The following is a 6,357-nucleotide window of genomic DNA, read 5'->3' as shown; positions in this document are numbered from 1 at the left end:
TGATCACAAAAATAGATACAAACCAGAAGAGAACAGAACATTGCAAGTATAGCTCACATTCCGAGGTGAGTAAGGGAAGGGCCATTGAGCAGAAATGGAAGCATCTAAGAAAATGAAAATCATCTTTAAGTCTTGATGCATGAGGAACAATTTTAGTAATTTCACTACTGAGCACATAATGTACAGAAATAGCAAACACTATAGTTATAAGACAATACATGTAAGGTTGTGTGGACAGTAAGAGATTCCAAAAACCAAACCACCTTTTGCATTTAAAATAGATAAGAAATGTATCCTGTTTCAGAAACAGCAAAAACTGGGGCTGAAAACCAGACCTCTCGCTGTGCGGAGAAGACATATACACAAAAAATCCATTCAGACAGCACTCCAGCTTCTGAATTTGTAGTAATGGCCAGTAGTAGTATAATACATTGGTAAGTCCGAATGCAGTGACTATTTCTAAAACGCCGTTTGTGTAGTGTCTGAGCAATTCTCAGCTAAACTATTTAACCTCTTTTCAGAAATGAGTATGATGTCTGCTCCCTGTGAAAGGTACTGTGCAGAGCAAAATCAGGGAATGACTAAGTTGCAACCTGGCTAGTTTCACCGTCTTAAGTTCTTTTGGAACTGAAAGAAGGAATATAATTTTCTTGTAGATATTTAGTGTCCTATGAAAGCAATCAGCTCCATCACTGGGTTTTCCTCCTAATACACAGGACCCATGCATCGACCAGCCACCTGTCCCAGAAAAGGATCTGTTCTACATGCAGCCATGCACGTCCCCACTGCTCCCTGCTCCCAGGGCCCCACACACTGTGCTGCAGCTGCCACAGAGACTGCATAAAGCCTGGGGAAGTCTCTCTAGAGGCACTCTGTGTCGGGCAGCAGTCTGGACAAGAATCTGAAAAGGATGTTCTTGCTATATTACAAGCATATTTACCAGGTCATGCCTAGACTGTGTTTATACTGCTTTTTGCTGCGTGAAAAAAAAATTGTTTATCGCTGATCTCAGTTGGAGCCATTTGATGGTTTCTTTCTGAGCTCACTTCGCGTCCAATTCAATAAGAACTAAAAATAATAACATGGGTAATCTAATTGCAGATCAGTAGATATCCTGACCTCAGTCTTGGAACATGCATCCCACGTACACTGGGCTCACAGCAGTGCACAGGCTTTCTAGCAGCAGTAGCTTTTCACCTAGAACAAGGGTGACATTGGTGAACCACAAAGCCTATCAGTGTTGTCCTGCTCCGCTGATATAGTGCAGAGACTTTCTCAAAATAAATAACAAGTGTTGATCTCTCTCCCTGATTGCATACCTTGTCCAAGGAAAAAAATAGATGTCTAAACCCTTGAATTTCACAGGCACTGGAGAAATCTTGGCCAAAAGAAAACAGGAAGGCATTTGTAATATTAAAAATAGATTGCTTCCTGGAAGTAAGAATCCTGATGGTCTTGTTGACTTGTTTTTTTTCACGCTAAATGCCATATCATGCCGAGACAGCCAGCCAGCTCCCGATGTGATTTGAAATTTACCTGAAAAAAACCTTAAATGATATAGCTTATAATGTGTTTTCATTTTTTAAATATTTATTTTTATTTAAAATGTTTCAATGCAAAGGCTTCAGAAAAAAATACAGCTACAGGCCATGATGTGCTTTCAGAGCCCACAGATAAGTATGTTATGCTGTAAACAGGAACAAGGCAAATATTCCTGTAGATAATTAATGTCCAGACAAGTTAGTGCTATTCTGAAGAGCTGGGCATTTACAGGGAATTCCCCATAAGGAATATTACTGGAAAGGGCAGAGATTTAAAACAAACAAACAAACAAAAAACAACAACAACAAAAAAACCCAACAACTTTAAATGTACCTACACGCTACACTCCTATCTAAAACATGCACAGGAAATATACATCCACAAACATACAGCTACCTCATTTATGATAATTTTACAGTCATGATATTTTTTCAGTCATGATAATTTTACAGCGTGGCACCCCTGCTGCCAGAAGCTGTTGAGGCTACAGCAACATCACGCTCCACAGCCGTTCATTAGCATAACTTCTATATTGCAGAAGAATACAGTGTGAACCTACTATAAAATAAGACAATCAGCACTGCATGAGGACTTGCATGCCAACAGGTGAATGAATAACCAGCGAGCAGCAGTCACCCAAATGCTCCTGGTTGCATTGCATACTCTTTGTCCTTATTTTTGTGTGTCCAGCTTTCAAAACTTATAAGTTAAAACAGAGTAGATAGAGGCAAAATCTGGAAGTGGCTTTTGGTCCTGATTTTCATCAGCTTTTGCTGATACTCTGAAAAGACTGAGATAGAAAAGACAATTTTCCTGTTGATATCTCTTCAGAAAAAAGCTTGTATCTTAAATATACTTTTTGTCTAAAAATCACAGTAGATGTTATTAATGCTGCTGTACTTTACTTCGTAGGAAAGACTGAAGCAAGGGATATTTTACACTTAAAGAGATGCTTTTGGGATAAGAATTTCTTTAACATTTCCTTCAAAAAATAATTCTAGTTCACTCGAAACTTTTCCTCCTTCAGTTTCCACTCAAATCCTTCTCTCAGGTTTCTTAAGGCAAGGAAATTTTCCTTCTGGTCACTGGGCAGCCATGGGCTCTCTTTCTCCCAGTGATGTCCCAGTACAAAATGAATGCTGTGAGGAGACAGAAAGACATTTCTCATGAAGCCTTTTCTGCAGTGCAGGGCTTTTCACTGCTGAAGAAGACAATGGTAGTTCCCAGTGTGTTCTAGCCTGAGAAATCTGACAGACTGCAAATGTCACTAAAGACATTGTGAATTTTGGCATGTGGGAGTCTTCTCACTCCATCACTGAGATACATCTAGTTCTGGACGTGTCAGGAGCAGTAGTGCAAGGCTCAGCTGCCAGAACAGCCATGTGTTCATTCTGACATTTCAGATCTCTGCACCTCATTTTCCCACCTGTAAAATGAGGAGAGGACATTCTCAATCCCTCACATAAAGAGCTTCACATGAGCCTGCACAAGAATATATTCCTTATTTGTTGTTGTTTGGTTTGGCTTTTGTTTTGTTTTTGTTTTGCTATTACCTCATCTGTTTTCTGGTGTTATTGCAAATAAAAAAAACTTCTATCACAGGGGAAGAAATAGCTGTAGAAATAGGTACTGTGAATAACATTGCATATTCTACTAAAACTTTTGCCAACATTGCTGAGTTCCAGTGCCAGTTTGAAGCCCACTGTGCCTTATCACCCCTGTTGTTCCCTGAAATATGGACTGATTCCCCATGAAATTAAATGTTTATACACATTTAAATTGTGTCCTCATACTTTGGCTTGGATAAACAGTAACCAAAGTGGTTTATATGCTGGGGTTGTTTTTCTTCAGCAAGATGATCCCTAAACTAACTTCAGTCAAGAGAAGAGCAAAGATGAATGGTGATTTTCTTTTTCCAAGGGTCTTTCAATGGGTCGGTTTAAAGTGCCATTCTTAAGTCATGCTCAAGTGTTAGATGAGCAAATCACTTGTTTATTGCTGCTAATAACAGGTTGTTATTAGTCAAATTTATTTTTCTGTGAAAATATTACACCTCAAGATAAAGAGCACTTCCAGTCACTTCTATTAACTAGATAAACACAATATGTTCTTTTAAATGCATACAGCTTAATTCCAGGACAGATGAGGTGAACGCAAATGGCATCCAAATGATGATGGTAAAATTGGTTTGCCTATGTGCAGTTCGAACCTTTTCCCTCCAAGCACATCTCACTCCGTGCCCTTTGGCCTCTGGGACCCATCCCTGCTTATCAGAAGGAAAGCCCTGACTGGTGCTATCTCCATTGCAGTTGTGCTTCTCTACTAATTCTGTGTATAAAATGACAGTAAGGACAAAAAAACGTGAGGGTTCCAGCCACCCAATTAAGCTGGAGAAGAGGAAGTGAGAGGGCTCTCCCTTACATATTTTTATCTCTTCTCAAGCCTCTTGAAGAGATTGTCCCAACCATAACAATCATCTTGGCCAGTGTAACAAGACTGCCCTCACACTACTGCTGCTTTGGACTCCTTTTCACTGTACTCCTCCTCTCTGGATAGGAGGGCCAGCTGGGCAGAAACATATCTGCTACACATCTTTCTTATCTTTACCTGTCCTCACTTTATCCAGGAGCTGAAGGACAGCATTCTCAAGGCCAGCTTTCTCTCCATCTCTTAGCTCATGGTTGGTGGCTTTTCAGCCTCACTTAACAGGGGGAGAGAAATGAATGTTTTAGTATGATTTCAAACTCTCTTTCATCCCCGCAAATGTGAGTTGGGTTATTGCAAAACCTATCTACCCTTACGTTCCCTTATAAAATCTTGAAAACACAATCAAAATAATTCAAGATTACCACCAAGAGTAAAAGCACAACAGGAACTTGGCTTAAAAAGAAATGGAAGAAAAGCCAGCTGATTGGATGGATACAAGTGAGCAAGAGCAGAAAAAGAAGCAATCATCTGTTTTATTGAATGAGGAGCACAAAGTGTTGGAACCAGTATTAACTGTTAGAGTCCCAGTGCCACCCACAAAACCTAAGGATGCTCAAATTGCCCAGCTAATAATCGATAATAATTAATAATAATTGAGTTCATCTTTTTCCTGAAGGATGGTTTCCTGGAGTGTCAGCAGTTGATGCAGAAGAAGATCCTATTACGTTGAATGATATCACCCAACGCTTTGAAAAGGGCACATGGCAGAGCTTCCTAATCAGAAGGAAAAAAGTTCTGATGAACATTTTTCTGAATCGTGAAGCATAAAAAGAGTTTCTGCTGTAGTTGGGTGGCACATCTCTTTTATCATTCAGATAATACACGGATCAGAATTGAAAGCAATCAGTGATAACAATAAATATTTTCTATCCTGAACAAAAACACAGGTGACTTCTGTGTGAGGCAACATATCTGATGTGACACATTTTAGCATTTCTGTGAGTTAGTATATAATGTATAGATAGATATCCTGTCTACTCCTTTTCAGATAAGTCCAATCTATTTCTCAGGAAAAAAAAAAAAAAAAAAGAAAGTAAAAATTTGCAGAAGCTATTCCAAAATTTGCAGATTTAGAAACATCAGCAAGACCTTATCAAAATTATTTGAAAATGCAGGCTTTGCTCATTTTCATAATACTTTAGTGTTTTAATAGAAAAGATATACCATTATAGTATGACTTCATAAAATGTTTATAGTTACATAGATAATGTAGCAACCAAAATAATATGTCCCATCTCGATTTGGAGTAATTCAAAAAGCTAATTTTAAGACTTTTGGAAAATTTTATGTAAAATCACATATGGTCTTTTAAAATAGTTTTGATTGTACTAGAACAAAAAACTATGGGGGGTTATCTATTCCACCTTTTTGCCCACATCAGTGCCAACTTCAAAGTTGGATGAGGGCCTGGTCATCAGTTCACAAAATCTGCAAAGGTGCCTTTCTAACACAGTCATTTTAGCTGATTCCTCCACCATCTCAACATCTTGCTGAAAGATCTGGAGTGATACAACAGTCCCCAGCATTTCCCTTCAGCATCATGCTAGTTATATATCAAATCCTCTACAGCTATGAAAGAGGTACTGATTCCAGTGACTGCCAATATGCTTAGGCTGTGGAAAGGTATTGAGCATTATGGTTTTGTGTTTTCTTTTCATGAAAAACAACCATATTTGTTGTGACTGCATGTGCACTGTGATGATTTTCAGGCATCCAGAAACAAGGGTGTCTTCCTGAAGTGAAAGCACAAAAAAATGCTTACCATCAGACTAGAATCCAGGGTTGCCCATGGTGATGGTGCTGATTGGCATCCCTCTCTCCCGCATTCTTTCTTTGGAATTCATGCTTTTAAGTTTTAAGACTGGCTTAAGTAAATTGCCTTTACATATATAGAGAGAGAGACAATGCAAATGATGTAAAGTATGCATTTTCATCTCAGTATTATGCTGGTGAAATGACAACACTCCCACTTATCTCAAGGAGCAGAAGTTGACCTCCTTATTATCTCTCACTTGCCATTTATTATGATGGGAAGACTCCCACTTAACTGATACACTACCTAATGGAAGAGTAAGGAAGTTATAGGAGGAAAGCAGTAGTAATAATGATTGTAATGGTAGCAATCAGAAGCCAATAAAACACATCTGATGCTGACCTCAATTAACACTAACACGCACTCTCATTTTAGGAGCAATATCAAGTGACTGTTACAACAAGGTTATAGCCCAGAGCTCTGATTTCAAGGGATGCTGGTGACAGTTCTGTTTTGAAAACAAACAATTAGAGGCCACAAATCAGGATACCAAGTTGAAATGTGGTCTCCTGAGG

General features: G+C 38.8%; 1 long non-coding RNA gene across 1 annotated transcript; it reads right to left on the bottom strand.

The window, feature by feature from the left end:
• LOC110397285 lies at nt 4,483-6,022 on the bottom strand. Its single transcript, XR_002437671.1, has 2 exons — nt 5,792-6,022; nt 4,483-4,743 (listed from the first exon to the last, which is right to left on the bottom strand). It is a non-coding gene; the product is annotated as an uncharacterized LOC110397285 (long non-coding RNA).

Source organism: Numida meleagris, chromosome 4 (assembly GCF_002078875.1).
Source record: "Numida meleagris isolate 19003 breed g44 Domestic line chromosome 4, NumMel1.0, whole genome shotgun sequence".
In the NCBI taxonomy this organism is placed as follows: domain Eukaryota; kingdom Metazoa; phylum Chordata; class Aves; order Galliformes; family Numididae; genus Numida; species Numida meleagris.
This window is presented reverse-complemented; position numbering and strand designations above follow the sequence as displayed.